The sequence below is a fragment of the Haliotis rufescens genome, unplaced genomic scaffold (genome assembly GCF_023055435.1).
Source record: "Haliotis rufescens isolate VD_foot unplaced genomic scaffold, xgHalRufe1.0.p SCAF_4, whole genome shotgun sequence".
In the NCBI taxonomy this organism is placed as follows: Eukaryota; Metazoa; Mollusca; class Gastropoda; order Lepetellida; family Haliotidae; genus Haliotis; species Haliotis rufescens.
In genome coordinates, this window is record NW_025964112.1 from 27,991,711 (window position 1) to 28,012,753 (window position 21,043).

Sequence of the window (21,043 nt, forward strand, 5' to 3'; positions counted from 1 at the left end):
ACCAAATATTTTTATTCTGAAACTAATACTTTTGAGAATAGCTCTCATGGCGTAAAAGTCATGCATGTGAAAAAGTTCGAATCGCTGATGTATTTATAGTGCGGCCTCAATTCATCATTTTTTATGCAATTGCGCCAACTTTTTCATGAGGGTCGACCATGTAAGAATGCATCCATACACCAAATATTTTTATTCTGAAACTTATACTTTTGAGAATAGCTCTCATGGCGTAAAAGTCATGCATGTGAAAAAGTTCGAATCGCTGATGTATTTATAGTGCGGCCTCAAGTCATCATTTTTTATGCAATTGCGCCAACTTTTTTCATGAGGGTCCACCATGTAAGAATGCAACTATACACCAAATATTTTTATTCTGAAACTAATACTTTTGAGAATAGCTCTCATGGCGTAAAAGTCATGCATGTGAAAAAGTTCGAATCGCTGATGTATTTATAGTGCGGCCTCAAGTCATCATTTTTTATGCAATTGCGCCAACTTTTTTCATGAGGGTCCACCATGTAAGAATGCATCCATACACCAAATATTTTTATTCTGAAACTAATACTTTTGAGAATAGCTCTCATGGCGTAAAAGTCATGCATGTGAAAAAGTTCGAATCGTTGATGTATATATAGTGCGACCTCAAGTCATCATTTTTTATGCAAATGCGCCAATATTTTTCACGAGGGTCGACCATGTAAGTATGCATCCACACACCAAATATTTTTATTCTGAAACTTATACTTTTGAGAATAGCACTCATGGCGTAAAAGTGATGCATGTGAAACAGTTCGAATCGCTGATGTATTTATAGTGCGGCCTCAAGTCATCATTTTTTATGCAATTGCGCCAACTTTTTTCATGAGGGTCGACCATGTAAGAATGCATCCACACACCAAATATTTTTATTCTGAAACTTATACTTTTGAGAATAGCTCTCATGGCGTAAAAGTCATGCATGTGAAAAAGTTCGAATCGCTGATGTATTTATAGTGCGACCTCAAGTCATCATTTTTTATGCAAATGCGCCAATATGTTTCATGAGGGTCGACCATGTAAGTATGCATCCACACACCAAATATTTTTATTCTGAAACTCATACTTTTGAGAATAGCTCTCATGGCGTAAAAGTCATGCATGTGAAAAAGTTCGAATCGCTGATGTATTTATAGTGCTGCCTCAAGTCATGATCATTTTTGAAGCAATTGCGCCAACTTTTTCATGAGGGTCGACCATGTAAGAATGCATCCACACACCAAATATTTTTATTCTGAAACTTATACTTTTGAGAATAGCTCTCATGGCGTAAAAGTCATGCATGTGAAAAAGTTCGAATCGTTGATGTATTTATAGTGCGGCCTCAAGTCATCATTTTTGAAGCAATTGCGCCAACTTTTTTCATGAGGGTCGACCATGTAAGAATGCATCCACACACCAAATATTTTTATTCTGAAACTTATACTTTTGAGAATAGCTCTCATGGCGTAAAAGTCATGCATGTGAAAAAGTTCGAATCGCTGATGTATTTATAGTGCGGCCTCAAGTCGTCATTTTTGAAGCAATTGCGCCAACTTTTTTCATGAGGGTCGACCATGTAAGAATGCATCCACACACCAAATATTTTTATTCTGAAACTTATACTTTTGAGAATAGCTCTCATGGCGTAAAAGTCATGCATGTGAAAAAGTTCGAATCGCTGATGTATTTATAGTGCGACCTCAAGTCATCATTTTTTATGCAAATGCGCCAATATGTTTCATGAGGGTCGACCATGTAAGTATGCATCCACACACCAAATATTTTTATTCTGAAACTCATACTTTTGAGAATAGCTCTCATGGCGTAAAAGTCATGCATGTGAAAAAGTTCGAATCGCTGATGTATTTATAGTGCTGCCTCAAGTCATGATCATTTTTGAAGCAATTGCGCCAACTTTTTCATGAGGGTCGACCATGTAAGAATGCATCCACACACCAAATATTTTTATTCTGAAACTTATACTTTTGAGAATAGCTCTCATGGCGTAAAAGTCATGCATGTGAAAAAGTTCGAATCGTTGATGTATTTATAGTGCGGCCTCAAGTCATCATTTTTGAAGCAATTGCGCCAACTTTTTTCATGAGGGTCGACCATGTAAGAATGCATCCACACACCAAATATTTTTATTCTGAAACTTATACTTTTGAGAATAGCTCTCATGGCGTAAAAGTCATGCATGTGAAAAAGTTCGAATCGCTGATGTATTTATAGTGCGGCCTCAAGTCGTCATTTTTGAAGCAATTGCGCCAACTTTTTTCATGAGGGTCGACCATGTAAGAATGCATCCACACACCAAATATTTTTATTCTGAAACTTATACTTTTGAGAATAGCTCTCATGGCGTAAAAGTCATGCATGTGAAAAAGTTCGAATCGCTGATGTATTTATAGTGCGGCCTCAAGTCATCATTTTTTATGCAATTGCGCCAACTTTTTTCATGAGGGTCGACCATGTAAGAATGCATCCATACACCAAATATTTTTATTCTGAAACTAATACTTTTGAGAATAGCTCTCATGGCGTAAAAGTCATACATGTGAAAAAGTTCGAATCGTTGATGTATTTATAGTGCGACCTCAAGTCATCATTTTTTATGCAAATGCGCCAATATTTTTCACGAGGGTCGACCATGTAAGTATGCATCCACACACCAAATATTTTTATTCTGAAACTCATACTTTTGAGAATAGCTCTCATGGCGTAAAAGTGATGCATGTGAAAAAGTTCGAATCGCTGATGTATTTATAGTGCGGCCTCAAGTCATCATTTTTTATGCAATTGCGCCAACTTTTTTCATGAGGGTCGACCATGTAAGAATGCATCCACACACCAAATATTTTTATTCTGAAACTTATACTTTTGAGAATAGCTCTCATGGCGTAAAAGTCATGCATGTGAAAAAGTTCGAATCGCTGATGTATTTATAGTGCGACCTCAAGTCATCATTTTTTATGCAAATGCGCCAATATTTTTCACGAGGGTCGACCATGTAAGAATGCATCCACACACCAAATATTTTTATTCTGAAACTTATACTTTTGAGAATAGCTCTCATGGCGTAAAAGTCATGCATGTGAAAAAGTTCGAATCGCTGATGTATTTATAGTGCGACCTCAAGTCATCATTTTTTATGCAAATGCGCCAATATTTTTCATGAGGGTCGACCATGTAAGTATGCATCCACACACCAAATATTTTTATTCTGAAACTCATTTTTTTGAGAATAGCACTCATGGCGTAAAAGTCATGCATGTGAAAAAGTTCGAATCGCTGATGTATTTATAGTGCGGCCTCAAGTCATGATCATTTTTGAAGCAATTGCGCCAACTTTTTCATGAGGGTCGACCATGTAAGAATGCATCCACACACCAAATATTTTTATTCTGAAACTTATACTTTTGAGAATAGCTCTCATGGCGTAAAAGTCATGCATGTGAAAAAGTTCCAATCGCTGATGTATTTATAGTGCGGCCTCAAGTCATCATTTTTGATGCAATTGAGCCAACTTTTTTCATGAGGGTCGACCATGTAAGAATGCAACTATACACCAAATATTTTTATTCTGAAACTAACACTTTTGAGAATAGCTCTCATGGCGTAAAAGTCATGCATGTGAAAAAGTTCGAATCGCTGATGTATTTATAGTGCGGCCTCAAGTCATGATTATTTATACAATTGCGCCAACTTTTTTCATGAGGGTCGACCATGTAAGAATGCATCCATACACCAAATATTTTTATTCTGAAACTCATAATTTTGAGAATAGCACTCATGGCGTAAAAGTCATGCATATGAAAAAGTTCGAATCGCTGATGTATTTATAGTGCGGCCTCAAGTCATCATTTTTGAAGCAATTGCGCCAACTTTTTTCATGAGGGTCCACCATGTAAGAATGCATCCACACACCAAATATTTTTATTCTGAAACTTATACTTTTGAGAATAGCTCTCATGGCGTAAAAGTCATGCATGTGAAAAAGTTCGAATCGCTGATATATTTATAGTGCGGCCTCAAGTCATCATTTTTGAAGCAATTGCGCCAATATTTTTCACGAGGGTCGACCATGTAAGTATGCATCCACACACCAAATATTTTTATTCTGAAACTCATACTTTTGAGAATAGCTCTCATGGCGTAAAAGTCATGCATGTGAAAAAGTTCGAATCGCTGATGTATTTATAGTGCGGCCTCAAGTCATCATTTTTGATGCAATTGCGCCAACTTTCTTCATGAGGGTCGACCATGTAAGTATGCATCCACACACCAATATTTTTATTCTGAAACTAATATTTTTGAGAATAGCTCTCATGGCGTAAAAGTCATGCATGTGCAAAAGTTCGAATCGCTGATGTATTTATAGTGCGGCCTCAATTCATCATTTTTGATGCAATTGCGCCAACTTTTTCATGAGGGTCGACCATGTAAGAATGCATCCATACACCAAATATTTTTATTCTGAAACTTATACTTTTGAGAATAGCTCTCATGGCGTAAAAGTCATGCATGTGAAAAAGTTCGAATCGCTGATGTATTTATAGTGCGGCCTCAAGTCATCATTTTTTATGCAATTGCGCCAACTTTTTTCACGAGGGTCGACCATGTAAGAATGCATCCACACACCAAATATTTTTATTCTGAAACTAATACTTTTGAGAATAGCTCTCATGGCGTAAAAGTCATGCATGTGAAAAAGTTCGAATCGCTGATGTATTTATAGTGCGGCCTCAAGTCATCATTTTTGATGCAATTGCGCCAACTTTCTTCATGAGGGTCGACCATGTAAGTATGCATCCACACACCAAATATTTTTATTCTGAAACTAATACTTTTGAGAATAGCTCTCATGGCGTAAAAGTCATGCATGTGAAAAAGTTCGAATCGCTGATGTATTTATAGTGCGGCCTCAAGTCATCATTTTTTATGCAATTGCGCCAACTTTTTCATGAGGGTCGACCATGTAAGAATGCATCCACACACCAAATATTTTTATTCTGAAACTTATACTTTTGAGAATAGCTCTCATGGCGTAAAAGTCATGCATGTGAAAAAGTTCCAATCGCTGATGTATTTATAGTGCGGCCTCAAGTCATCATTTTTTATGCAATTGCGCCAACTTTTTTCACGAGGGTCGACCATGTAAGTATGCATCCACACACCAAATATTTTTATTCTGAAACTAATACTTTTGAGAATAGCTCTCATGGCGTAAAAGTCATGCATGTGAAAAAGTTCGAATCGCTGATGTATTTATAGTGCGGCCTCAAGTCATCATTTTTGATGCAATTTTGCCAACTTTCTTCATGAGGGTCGACCACGTAAGTATGCATCCACACACCAAATATTTTTATTCTGAAACTAATACTTTTGAGAATAGCTCTCATGGCGTAAAAGTCATGCATGTGAAAAAGTTCGAATCGCTGATGTATTTATAGTGCGGCCTCAATTCATCATTTTTTATGCAATTGCGCCAACTTTTTCATGAGGGTCGACCATGTAAGAATGCATCCATACACCAAATATTTTTATTCTGAAACTTATACTTTTGAGAATAGCTCTCATGGCGTAAAAGTCATGCATGTGAAAAAGTTCGAATCGCTGATGTATTTATAGTGCGGCCTCAAGTCATCATTTTTTATGCAATTGCGCCAACTTTTTTCATGAGGGTCCACCATGTAAGAATGCAACTATACACCAAATATTTTTATTCTGAAACTAATACTTTTGAGAATAGCTCTCATGGCGTAAAAGTCATGCATGTGAAAAAGTTCGAATCGCTGATGTATTTATAGTGCGGCCTCAAGTCATCATTTTTTATGCAATTGCGCCAACTTTTTTCATGAGGGTCCACCATGTAAGAATGCATCCATACACCAAATATTTTTATTCTGAAACTAATACTTTTGAGAATAGCTCTCATGGCGTAAAAGTCATGCATGTGAAAAAGTTCGAATCGTTGATGTATATATAGTGCGACCTCAAGTCATCATTTTTTATGCAAATGCGCCAATATTTTTCACGAGGGTCGACCATGTAAGTATGCATCCACACACCAAATATTTTTATTCTGAAACTCATACTTTTGAGAATAGCACTCATGGCGTAAAAGTGATGCATGTGAAAAAGTTCGAATCGCTGATGTATTTATAGTGCGGCCTCAAGTCATCATTTTTGAAGCAATTGCGCCAACTTTTTTCATGAGGGTCGACCATGTAAGAATGCATCCACACACCAAATATTTTTATTCTGAAACTTATACTTTTGAGAATAGCTCTCATGGCGTAAAAGTCATGCATGTGAAAAAGTTCGAATCGCTGATGTATTTATAGTGCGACCTCAAGTCATCATTTTTTATGCAAATGCGCCAATATTTTTCACGAGGGTCGACCATGTAAGTATGCATCCACACACCAAATATTTTTATTCTGAAACTTATACTTTTGAGAATAGCACTCATGGCGTAAAAGTGATGCATGTGAAACAGTTCGAATCGCTGATGTATTTATAGTGCGGCCTCAAGTCATCATTTTTTATGCAATTGCGCCAACTTTTTTCATGAGGGTCGACCATGTAAGAATGCATCCACACACCAAATATTTTTATTCTGAAACTTATACTTTTGAGAATAGCTCTCATGGCGTAAAAGTCATGCATGTGAAAAAGTTCGAATCGCTGATGTATTTATAGTGCGACCTCAAGTCATCATTTTTTATGCAAATGCGCCAATATTTTTCACGAGGGTCGACCATGTAAGTATGCATCCACACACCAAATATTTTTATTCTGAAACTTATACTTTTGAGAATAGCACTCATGGCGTAAAAGTGATGCATGTGAAACAGTTCGAATCGCTGATGTATTTATAGTGCGGCCTCAAGTCATCATTTTTTATGCAATTGCGCCAACTTTTTTCATGAGGGTCGACCATGTAAGAATGCATCCACACACCAAATATTTTTATTCTGAAACTTATACTTTTGAGAATAGCTCTCATGGCGTAAAAGTCATGCATGTGAAAAAGTTCGAATCGCTGATGTATTTATAGTGCGACCTCAAGTCATCATTTTTTATGCAAATGCGCCAATATGTTTCATGAGGGTCGACCATGTAAGTATGCATCCACACACCAAATATTTTTATTCTGAAACTCATACTTTTGAGAATAGCTCTCATGGCGTAAAAGTCATGCATGTGAAAAAGTTCGAATCGCTGATGTATTTATAGTGCTGCCTCAAGTCATGATCATTTTTGAAGCAATTGCGCCAACTTTTTCATGAGGGTCGACCATGTAAGAATGCATCCACACACCAAATATTTTTATTCTGAAACTTATACTTTTGAGAATAGCTCTCATGGCGTAAAAGCCATGCATGTGAAAAAGTTCGAATCGTTGATGTATTTATAGTGCGGCCTCAAGTCATCATTTTTGAAGCAATTGCGCCAACTTTTTTCATGAGGGTCGACCATGTAAGAATGCATCCACACACCAAATATTTTTATTCTGAAACTTATACTTTTGAGAATAGCTCTCATGGCGTAAAAGTCATGCATGTGAAAAAGTTCGAATCGCTGATGTATTTATAGTGCGGCCTCAAGTCGTCATTTTTGAAGCAATTGCGCCAACTTTTTTCATGAGGGTCGACCATGTAAGAATGCATCCACACACCAAATATTTTTATTCTGAAACTTATACTTTTGAGAATAGCTCTCATGGCGTAAAAGTGATGCATGTGAAAAAGTTCGAATCGCTGATGTATTTATAGTGCGGCCTCAAGTCATCATTTTTTATGCAATTGCGCCAACTTTTTTCATGAGGGTCGACCATGTAAGAATGCATCCATACACCAAATATTTTTATTCTGAAACTAATACTTTTGAGAATAGCTCTCATGGCGTAAAAGTCATACATGTGAAAAAGTTCGAATCGTTGATGTATTTATAGTGCGACCTCAAGTCATCATTTTTTATGCAAATGCGCCAATATTTTTCACGAGGGTCGACCATGTAAGTATGCATCCACACACCAAATATTTTTATTCTGAAACTCATACTTTTGAGAATAGCTCTCATGGCGTAAAAGTGATGCATGTGAAAAAGTTCGAATCGCTGATGTATTTATAGTGCGGCCTCAAGTCATCATTTTTTATGCAATTGCGCCAACTTTTTTCATGAGGGTCGACCATGTAAGAATGCATCCACACACCAAATATTTTTATTCTGAAACTTATACTTTTGAGAATAGCTCTCATGGCGTAAAAGTCATGCATGTGAAAAAGTTCGAATCGCTGATGTATTTATAGTGCGACCTCAAGTCATCATTTTTTATGCAAATGCGCCAATATTTTTCACGAGGGTCGACCATGTAAGAATGCATCCACACACCAAATATTTTTATTCTGAAACTTATACTTTTGAGAATAGCTCTCATGGCGTAAAAGTCATGCATGTGAAACAGTTCGAATCGCTGATGTATTTATAGTGCGACCTCAAGTCATCATTTTTTATGCAAATGCGCCAATATTTTTCATGAGGGTCGACCATGTAAGTATGCATCCACACACCAAATATTTTTATTCTGAAACTCATTTTTTTGAGAATAGCACTCATGGCGTAAAAGTCATGCATGTGAAAAAGTTCGAATCGCTGATGTATTTATAGTGCGGCCTCAAGTCATGATCATTTTTGAAGCAATTGCGCCAACTTTTTCATGAGGGTCGACCATGTAAGAATGCATCCACACACCAAATATTTTTATTCTGAAACTTATACTTTTGAGAATAGCTCTCATGGCGTAAAAGTCATGCATGTGAAAAAGTTCCAATCGCTGATGTATTTATAGTGCGGCCTCAAGTCATCATTTTTGATGCAATTGAGCCAACTTTTTTCATGAGGGTCGACCATGTAAGAATGCAACTATACACCAAATATTTTTATTCTGAAACTAACACTTTTGAGAATAGCTCTCATGGCGTAAAAGTCATGCATGTGAAAAAGTTCGAATCGCTGATGTATTTATAGTGCGGCCTCAAGTCATGATTATTTATACAATTGCGCCAACTTTTTTCATGAGGGTCGACCATGTAAGAATGCATCCATACACCAAATATTTTTATTCTGAAACTCATAATTTTGAGAATAGCACTCATGGCGTAAAAGTCATGCATATGAAAAAGTTCGAATCGCTGATGTATTTATAGTGCGGCCTCAAGTCATCATTTTTGAAGCAATTGCGCCAACTTTTTTCATGAGGGTCCACCATGTAAGAATGCATCCACACACCAAATATTTTTATTCTGAAACTTATACTTTTGAGAATAGCTCTCATGGCGTAAAAGTGATGCATGTGAAAAAGTTCGAATCGCTGATGTATTTATAGTGCGGCCTCAAGTCATCATTTTTGAAGCAATTGCGCCAATATTTTTCACGAGGGTCGACCATGTAAGTATGCATCCACACACCAAATATTTTTATTCTGAAACTCATACTTTTGAGAATAGCTCTCATGGCGTAAAAGTCATGCATGTGAAAAAGTTCGAATCGCTGATGTATTTATAGTGCGGCCTCAAGTCATCATTTTTGATGCAATTGCGCCAACTTTCTTCATGAGGGTCGACCATGTAAGTATGCATCCACACACCAATATTTTTATTCTGAAACTAATACTTTTGAGAATAGCTCTCATGGCGTAAAAGTCATGCATGTGCAAAAGTTCGAATCGCTGATGTATTTATAGTGCGGCCTCAATTCATCATTTTTGATGCAATTGCGCCAACTTTTTCATGAGGGTCCACCATGTAAGAATGCATCCATACACCAAATATTTTTATTCTGAAACTTATACTTTTGAGAATAGCTCTCATGGCGTAAAAGTCATGCATGTGAAAAAGTTCGAATCGCTGATGTATTTATAGTGCGGCCTCAAGTCATCATTTTTTATGCAATTGCGCCAACTTTTTTCACGAGGGTCGACCATGTAAGTATGCATCCACACACCAAATATTTTTATTCTGAAACTAATACTTTTGAGAATAGCTCTCATGGCGTAAAAGTCATGCATGTGAAAAAGTTCGAATCGCTGATGTATTTATAGTGCGGCCTCAAGTCATCATTTTTGATGCAATTGCGCCAACTTTCTTCATGAGGGTCGACCATGTAAGTATGCATCCACACACCAAATATTTTTATTCTGAAACTAATACTTTTGAGAATAGCTCTCATGGCGTAAAAGTCATGCATGTGAAAAAGTTCGAATCGCTGATGTATTTATAGTGCGACCTCAAGTCATCATTTTTTATGCAATTGCGCCAACTTTTTCATGAGGGTCGACCATGTAAGAATGCATCCACACACCAAATATTTTTATTCTGAAACTTATACTTTTGAGAATAGCTCTCATGGCGTAAAAGTCATGCATGTGAAAAAGTTCGAATCGCTGATGTATTTATAGTGCGGCCTCAAGTCATCATTTTTTATGCAATTGCGCCAACTTTTTTCATGAGGGTCCACCATGTAAGAATGCAACTATACACCAAATATTTTTATTCTGAAACTAATACTTTTGAGAATAGCTCTCATGGCGTAAAAGTGATGCATGTGAAAAAGTTCGAATCGCTGATGTATTTATAGTGCGGCCTCAAGTCATCATTTTTTATGCAATTGCGCCAACTTTTTTCATGAGGGTCCACCATGTAAGAATGCATCCATACACCAAATATTTTTATTCTGAAACTTATACTTTTGAGAATAGCTCTCATGGCGTAAAAGTCATGCATGTGAAAAAGTTCGAATCGCTGATGTATTTATAGTGCGACCTCAAGTCATCATTTTTGATGCAATTTTGCCAACTTTTTTCATGAGGGTCGACCATGTAAGAATTCAACTATACACCAAATATTTTTATTCTGAAACTAATACTTTTGAGAATAGCTCTCATGGCGTAAAAGTCATGCATGTGAAAAAGTTCGAATCGCTGATGTATTTAAAGTGCGGCCTCAAGTCATGATTATTGATGGAATTGCGCCAACTTTTTTCATGAGGGTCCACCATGTAAGAATGCATCCATACACCAAATATTTTTATTCTGAAACTAATACTTTTGAAAATAGCTCTCATGGCGTAAAAGTCATGCATGTGAAAAAGTTCGAATCGCTGATGTATTTATAGTGCGACCTCAAGTCATCATTTTTTATGCAAATGCGCCAACTTTTTTCACGAGGGTCGACAATGTAAGTATGCATCCACACACCAAATATTTTTATTCTGAAACTCATACTTTTGAGAATAGCTCTCATGGCGTAAAAGTCATGCATGTGAAAAAGTTCGAATCGCTGATGTATTTATAGTGCGACCTCAAGTCATCATTTTTTTTGCAAATGCACCAATATTTTTCATGAGGGTCGACCGTGTAAGTATGCATCCACACACCAAATATTTTTATTCTGAAACTCATACTTTTGAGAATAGCTCTCATGGCGTAAAAGTCATGCATGTGAAAAAGTTCGAATCGCTGATGTATTTATAGTGCGGCCTCAAGTCATCATTTTTGATGCAATTGCGCCAACTTTTTTCATGAGGGTCGACCATGTAAGAATGCATCCATACACCAAATATTTTTATTCTGAAACTTATACTTTTGAGAATAGCTCTCATGGCGTAAAAGTCATGCATGTGAAAAAGTTCCAATCGCTGATGTATTTATAGTGCGGCCTCAAGTCATCATTCTTGATGCAATTGAGCCAACTTTTTTCATGAGGGTCGACCATGTAAGAATGCAACTATACACCAAATATTTTTATTCTGAAACTAACACTTTTGAGAATAGCTCTCATGGCGTAAAAGTCATGCATGTGAAAAAGTTCGAATCGCTGATGTATTTATAGTGCGGCCTCAAGTCATGATTATTTATACAATTGCGCCAACTTTTTTCATGAGGGTCGACCATGTAAGAATGCATCCACACACCAAATATTTTTATTCTGAAACTTATACTTTTGAGAATAGCTCTCATGGCGTAAAAGTCATGCATGTGAAAAAGTTCGAATCGCTGATGTATTTATAGTGCGACCTCAAGTCATCATTTTTTATGCAAATGCGCCAATAATTTTCATGAGGGTCGACCATGTAAGTATGCATCCACACACCAAATATTTTTATTCTGAAACTAATGCTTTTGAGAATAGCTCTCATGGCGTAAAAGTGATGCATGTGAAAAAGTTCGAATCGCTGATGTATTTATAGTGCGGCCTCAAGTCATGATCATTTTTGAAGCAATTGCGCCAACTTTTTCATGAGGGTCGACCATGTAAGAATGCATCCACACACCAAATATTTTTATTCTGAAACTTATACTTTTGAGAATAGCTCTCATGGCGTAAAAGTCATGCATGTGAAAAAGTTCCAATCGCTGATGTATTTATAGTGCGGCCTCAAGTCATCATTTTTGATGCAATTGAGCCAACTTTTTTTCATGAGGGTCCACCATGTAAGAATGCAACTATACACCAAATATTTTTATTCTGAAACTAACACTTTTGAGAATAGCTCTCATGGCGTAAAAGTCATGCATGTGAAAAAGTTCGAATCGCTGATGTATTTATAGTGCGGCCTCAAGTCATGATTATTTATACAATTGCGCCAACTTTTTTCATGAGGGTCGACCATGTAAGAATGCATCCATACACCAAATATTTTTATTCTGAAACTAATACTTTTGAGAATAGCACTCATGGCGTAAAAGTCATGCATGTGAAAAAGTTCGAATCGCTGATGTATTTATAGTGCGGCCTCAAGTCATCATTTTTTATGCAATTGCGCCAACTTTTTTCATGAGGGTCGACCATGTTATAATGCATCCACACACCAAATATTTTTATTCTGAAACTTATACTTTTGAGAATAGCTCTCATGGCGTAAAAGTCATGCATGTGAAAAGTTCGAATCGCTGATGTATTTATAGTGCGGCCTCAAGTCATCATTTTTGAAGCAATTGCGCCAACTTTTTTCATGAGGGTCGACCATGTAAGAATGCATCCACACACCAAATATTTTTATTCTGAAACTTATACTTTTGAGAATAGCTCTCATGGCGTAAAAGTCATGCATGTGAAAAAGTTCGAATCGCTGATGTATTTATATTGCGACCTCAAGTCATCATTTTTTATGCAAATGCGCCAATATTTTTCATGAGAGTCGACCATGTAAGTATGCATCCACACACCAAATATTTTTATTCTGAAACTAATACTTTTGAGAATAGCTCTCATGGCGTAAAAGTCATGCATGTGAAAAAGTTCGAATCGCTGATGTATTTATAGTGCGGCCTCAAGTCATCATTTTTGATGCAATTGAGCCAACTTTCTTCATGAGGGTCGACCATGTAAGAATGCATCCACACACCAAATATTTTTATTCTGAAACTCATACTTTTGAGAATAGCTCTCATGGCGTAAAAGTCATGCATGTGAAAAAGTTCGAATCGCTGATGTATTTATAGTGCGGCCTCAAGTCATGATCATTTTTTATGCAATTGCGCCAACTTTTCCATGAGGGTCGACCATGTAAGAATGCATCCATACACCAAATATTTTTATTCTGAAACTAATACTTTTGAGAATAGCTCTCATGGCGTAAAAGTCATGCATGTGAAAAAGTTCGAATCGCTGATGTATTTATAGTGCGACCTCAAGTCATCATTTTTTACGGAAATGCGCCAATATTTTTCACGAGGGTCGACCATGTAAGTATGCAACTATACACCAAATATTTTTATTCTGAAACTCATACTTTTGAGAATAGCACTCATGGCGTAAAAGTGATGCATGTGAAAAAGTTCGAATCGCTGATGTATTTATAGTGCGGCCTCAAGTCATCATTTTTTATGCAATTGCGCCAACTTTTTTTATGAGGGTCGACCATGTAAGAATGCATCCACACACCAAATATTTTTATTCTGAAACTTATACTTTTGAGAATAGCTCTCATGGCGTAAAAGTCATGCATGTGAAAAAGTTCGAATCGCTGATGTATTTATAGTGCGACCTCAAGTCATCATTTTTTATGCAAATGCGCCAATATTTTTTACGAGGGTCGACCATGTAAGTATGCATCCACACATCAAATATTTTTATTCTGAAACTTATACTTTTGAGAATAGCACTCATGGCGTAAAAGTGATGCATGTGAAAAAGTTCGAATCGCTGATGTATTTATAGTGCGGCCTCAAGTCATCATTTTTTATGCAAATGCGCCAATATTTTTCATGAGGGTCGACCATGTAAGTATGCATCCACACACCAAATATTTTTATTCTGAAACTCATACTTTTGAGAATAGCTCTCATGGCGTAAAAGTCATGCATGTGAAAAAGTTCGAATCGCTGATGTATTTATAGTGCGGCCTCAAGTCATGATCATTTTTGAAGCAATTGCGCCAACTTTTTCATGAGGGTCGACCATGTAAGAATGCATCCACACACCAAATATTTTTATTCTGAAACTTATACTTTTGAGAATAGCTCTCATGGCGTAAAAGTCATGCATGTGAAAAAGTTCCAATCGCTGATGTATTTATAGTGATGCCTCAAGTCATCATTTTTGATGCAATTGAGCCAACTTTTTTCATGAGGGTCGACCATGTAAGAATGCAACTACACACCAAATATTTTTATTCTGAAACTAACACTTTTGAGAATAGCTCTCATGGCGTAAAAGTCACGCATGTGAAAAAGTTCGAATCGCTGATGTATTTATATTGCGGCCTCAAGTCATGATTATTTATACAATTGCGCCAACTTTTTTCATGAGGGTCGACCATGTAAGAATGCATCCATACACCAAATATTTTTATTCTGAAACTCATAATTTTGAGAATAGCACTCATGGCGTAAAAGTCATGCATATGAAAAAGTTCGAATCGCTGATGTATTTATAGTGCGGCCTCAAGTCATCATTTTTGAAGCAATTGCGCCAACTTTTTTCATGAGGGTCGACCATGTAAGAATGCATCCACACACCAAATATTTTTATTCTGAAACTTATACTTTTGAGAATAGCTCTCATGGCGTAAAAGTGATGCATGTGAAAAAGTTCGAATCGCTGATGTATTTATAGTGCGGCCTCAAGTCATGATCATTTTTGAAGCAATTGCGCCAACTTTTTCATGAGGGTCGACCATGTAAGAATGCATCCACACACCAAATATTTTTATTCTGAAACTTATACTTTTGAGAATAGCTCTCATGGCGTAAAAGTCATGCATGTGAAAAAGTTCGAATCGCTGATGTATTTATAGTGCGGCCTCAATTCATCATTTTTATGCAATTGCGCCAACTTTTTCATGAGGGTCGACCATGTAAGAATGCATCCATACACCAAATATTTTTATTCTGAAACTAATACTTTTGAGAATAGCTCTCATGGCGTAAAAGTCATGCATGTGAAAAAGTTCGAATCGCTGATGTATTTATAGTGCGGCCTCAAGTCATCATTTTTTATGCAATTGCGCCAACTTTTTTCATGAGGGTCGACCATGTAAGAATGCATCCATACACCAAATATTTTTATTCTGAAACTTATACTTTTGAGAATAGCTCTCATGGCGTAAAAGTCATGCATGTGAAAAAGTTCGAATCGCTGATGTATTTATAGTGCGGCCTCAAGTCATCATTTTTGATGCAATTGCGCCAACTTTTTTCACGAGGGTCGACCATGTAAGTATGCATCCACACACCAAATATTTTTATTCTGAAACTAATACTTTTGAGAATAGCTCTCATGGCGTAAAAGTGATGCATGTGAAAAAGTTCGAATCGCTGATGTATTTATAGTGCGGCCTCAAGTCATCATTTTTGATGCAATTGCGCCAACTTTCTTCATGAGGGTCGACCATGTAAGTATGCATCCACACACCAAATATTTTTATTCTGAAACTAATACTTTTGAGAATAGCTCTCATGGCGTAAAAGTGATGCATGTGAAAAAGTTCGAATCGCTGATGTATTTATAGTGCGGCCTCAAGTCATCATTTTTGATGCAATTTTGCCAACTTTTTTCATGAGGGTCGACCATGTAAGAATGCAACTATACACCAAATATTTTTATTCTGAAACTAATACTTTTGAAAATAGCTCTCATGGCGTAAAAGTCATGCATGTGAAAAGTTCGAATCGCTGATGTATTTATAGTGCGACCTCAAGTCATCATTTTTTATGCAAATGCGCCAATATTTTTCACGAGGGTCGACAATGTAAGTATGCATCCACACACCAAATATTTTTATTCTGAAACTAATACTTTTGAGAATAGCTCTCGTGGCGTAAAAGTCATGCATGTGAAAAAGTTCGAATCGCTGATGTATTTATAGTGCGGCCTCAAGTCATCATTTTTGATGCAATTGCGCCAACTTTCTTCATGAGGGTTGACCATGTAAGAATGCATCCACACACCAAATATTTTTATTCTGAAACTTATCCTTTTGAGAATAGCTCTCATGGCGTAAAAGTGATGCATGTGAAAAAGTTCGAATCGCTGATGTATTTATAGTGCGGCCTCAATTCATCATTTTTATGCAATTGCGCCAACTTTTTCATGAGGGTCGACCATGTAAGAATGCATCCATACACCAAATATTTTTATTCTGAAACTTATACTTTTGAGAATAGCTCTCATGGCGTAAAGGTCATGCATGTGAAAAAGTTCGAATCGCTGATGTATTTATAGTGCGGCCTCAAGTCATCATTTTTTATGCAATTGCGCCAACTTTTTTCATGAGGGTCCACCATGTAAGAATGCAACTATACACCAAATATTTTTATTCTGAAACTAATACTTTTGAGAATAGCTCTCATGGCGTAAAAGTCATGCATGTGAAAAAGTTCGAATCGCTGATGTATTTATAGTGCGGCCTCAAGTCATCATTTTTGATGCAATTGCGCCAACTTTCTTCATGAGGGTCGACCATGTAAGTATGCATCCACACACCAAATATTTTTATTCTGAAACTAATACTTTTGAGAATAGCTCTCATGGCGTAAAAGTGATGCATGTGAAAAAGTTCGAATCGCTGATGTATTTATAGTGCGGCCTCAAGTCATCATTTTTTATGCAATTGCGCCAACTTTTTCATGAGGGTCGACCATGTAAGAATGCATCCATACACCAAATATTTTTATTCTGAAACTTATACTTTTGAGAATAGCTCTCATGGCGTAAAAGTCATGCATGTGAAAAAGTTCGAATCGCTGATGTATTTATAGTGCGGCCTCAAGTCATCATTTTTGATGCAATTGCGCCAACTTTTTTCATGAGGGTCCACCATGTAAGAATGCAACTATACACCAAATATTTTTATTCTGAAACTAATACTTTTGAGAATAGCTCTCATGGCGTAAAAGTCATGCATGTGAAAAAGTTCGAATCGCTGATGTATTTATAGTGCGGCCTCAAGTCATAATTTTTTATGCAATTGCGCCAACTTTTTTCATGAGGGTCGACCATGTAAGAATGCATCCATACACCAAATATTTTTATTCTGAAACTTATACTTTTGAGAATAGCTCTCATGGCGTAAAAGTCATGCATGTGAAAAAGTTCGAATCGCTGATGTATTTATAGTGCGACCTCAAGTCATCATTTTTGATGCAATTTTGCCAACTTTTTTCATGAGGGTCGACCATGTAAGAATGCAACTATACACCAAATATTTTTATTCTGAAACTAATACTTTTGAAAATAGCTCTCATGGCGTAAAAGTCATGCATGTGAAAAGTTCGAATCGCTGATGTATTTATAGTGCGACCTCAAGTCATCATTTTTTATGCAAATGCGCCAATATTTTTCACGAGGGTCGACAATGTAAGTATGCATCCACACACCAAATATTTTTATTCTGAAACTAATACTTTTGAGAATAGCTCTCGTGGCGTAAAAGTCATGCATGTGAAAAAGTTCGAATCGCTGATGTATTTATAGTGCGGCCTCAAGTCATCATTTTTGATGCAATTGCGCCAACTTTCTTCATGAGGGTTGACCATGTAAGAATGCATCCACACACCAAATATTTTTATTCTGAAACTTATCCTTTTGAGAATAGCTCTCATGGCGTAAAAGTCATGCATGTGAAAAAGTTCGAATCGCTGATGTATTTATAGTGCGGCCTCAATTCATCATTTTTATGCAATTGCGCCAACTTTTTCATGAGGGTCGACCATGTAAGAATGCATCCATACACCAAATATTTTTATTCTGAAACTTATACTTTTGAGAATAGCTCTCATGGCGTAAAGGTCATGCATGTGAAAAAGTTCGAATCGCTGATGTATTTATAGTGCGGCCTCAAGTCATCATTTTTTATGCAATTGCGCCAACTTTTTTCATGAGGGTCCACCATGTAAGAATGCAACTATACACCAAATATTTTTATTCTGAAACTAATACTTTTGAGAATAGCTCTCATGGCGTAAAAGTCATGCATGTGAAAAAGTTCGAATCGCTGATGTATTTATAGTGCGGCCTCAAGTCATCATTTTTTATGCAAATGCGCCAACTTTTTTCATGAGGGTCGACCATGTAAGAATGCATCCATACACCAAATATTTTTATTCTGAAACTTATACTTTTGAGAATAGCTCTCATGGCGTAAAAGTCATGCATGTGAAAAAGTTCGAATCGCTGATGTATTTATAGTGCGGCCTCAAGTCATCATTTTTTATGCAATTGCGCCAACTTTTTTCACGAGGGTCGACCATGTAAGTATGCATCCACACACCAAATATTTTTATTCTGAAACTAATACTTTTGAGAATAGCTCTCATGGCGTAAAAGTGATGCATGTGAAAAAGTTCGAATCGCTGATGTATTTATAGTGCGGCCTCAAGTCATCATTTTTGATGCAATTGCGCCAACTTTCTTCATGAGGGTCTACCATGTAATTATGCATCCACACACCAAATATTTTTATTCTGAAACTAATACTTTTGAGAATAGCTCTCATGGCGTAAAAGTCATGCATGTGAAAAAGTTCGAATCGCTGATGTATTTATAGTGCGGCCTCAAGTCATCATTTTTTATGCAATTGCGCCAACTTTTTTCATGAGGGTCCACCATGTAAGAATGCAACTATACACCAAATATTTTTATTCTGAAACTTATACTTTTGAGAATAGCTCTCATGGCGTAAAAGTCATGCATGTGAAAAAGTTCGAATCGCTGATGTATTTATAGTGCGGCCTCAAGTCATCATTTTTTATGCAATTGCGCCAACTTTTTTCATGAGGGTCGACCATGTAAGAATGCATCCATACACCAAATATTTTTATTCTGAAACTAATACTTTTGAAAATAGCTCTCATGGCGTAAAAGTCATGCATGTGAAAAGTTCGAATCGCTGATGTATTTATAGTGCGACCTCAAGTCATCATTTTTTATGCAAATGCGCCAATATTTTTCACGAGGGTCGACAATGTAAGTATGCATCCACACACCAAATATTTTTATTCTGAAACTAATACTTTTGAGAATAGCTCTCGTGGCGTAAAAGTCATGCATGTGAAAAAGTTCGAATCGCTGATGTATTTATAGTGCGGCCTCAAGTCATCATTTTTGATGCAATTGCGCCAACTTTCTTCATGAGGGTTGACCATGTAAGAATGCATCCACACACCAAATATTTTTATTCTGAAACTTATACTTTTGAGAATAGCTCTCATGGCGTAAAAGTGATGCATGTGAAAAAGTTCGAATCGCTGATGTATTTATAGTGCGGCCTCAATTCATCATTTTTATGCAATTGCGCCAACTTTTTCATGAGGGTCGACCATGTAAGAATGCATCCATACACCAAATATTTTTATTCTGAAACTAATACTTTTGAGAATAGCTCTCATGGCGTAAAAGTCATGCATGTGAAAAAGTTCGAATCGCTGATGTATTTATAGTGCGGCCTCAAGTCATCATTTTTTATGCAATTGCGCCAACTTTTTCATGAGGGTCCACCATGTAAGAATGCATCCATACACCAAATATTTTTATTCTGAAACTTATACTTTTGAGAATAGCTCTCATGGCGTAAAAGTCATGCATGTGAAAAAGTTCGAATCGCTGATGTATTTATAGTGCGGCCTCAAGTCATCATTTTTTATGCAATTGCGCCAACTTTTTTCATGAGGGTCCACCATGTAAGAATGCAACTATACACCAAATATTTTTATTCTGAAACTAATACTTTTGAGAATAGCTCTCATGGCGTAAAAGTCATGCATGTGAAAAAGTTCGAATCGCTGATGTATTTATAGTGCGGCCTCAAGTCATCATTTTTTATGCAATTGCGCCAACTTTTTTCACGAGGGTCGACCATGTAAGTATGCATCCACACACCAAATATTTTTATTCTGAAACTTATACTTTTGAGAATAGCTCTCATGGCGTAAAAGTCATGCATGTGAAAAAGTTCGAATCGCTGATGTATTTATAGTGCGGCCTCAAGTCATCATTTTTGATGCAATTGCGCCAACTTTCTTCATGAGGGTCGACCATGTAAGTATGCATCCACACACCAAATATTTTTATTCTGAAACTAATACCTTTGAGAATAGCTCTCATGGCGTAAAAGTGATGCATGTGAAAAAGTTCGAATCGCTGATGTATTTATAGTGCGGCCTCAAGTCATCATTTTTTATGCAATTGCGCCAACTTTTTCATGAGGGTCCACCATGTAAGAATGCATCCATACACCAAATATTTTTATTCTGAAACTTATACTTTTGAGAATAGCTCTCATGGCGTAAAAGTCATGCATGTGAAAAAGTTCGAATCGCTGATGTATTTATAGTGCGGCCTCAAGTCATCATTTTTTATGCAATTGCGCCAACTTTTTTCATGAGGGTCCACCATGTAAGAATGCAACTATACACCAAATATTTTTATTCTGAAACTAATACTTTTGAGAATAGCTCTCATGGCGTAAAAGTCATGCATGTGAAAAAGTTCGAATCGCTGATATATTTATAGTGCGG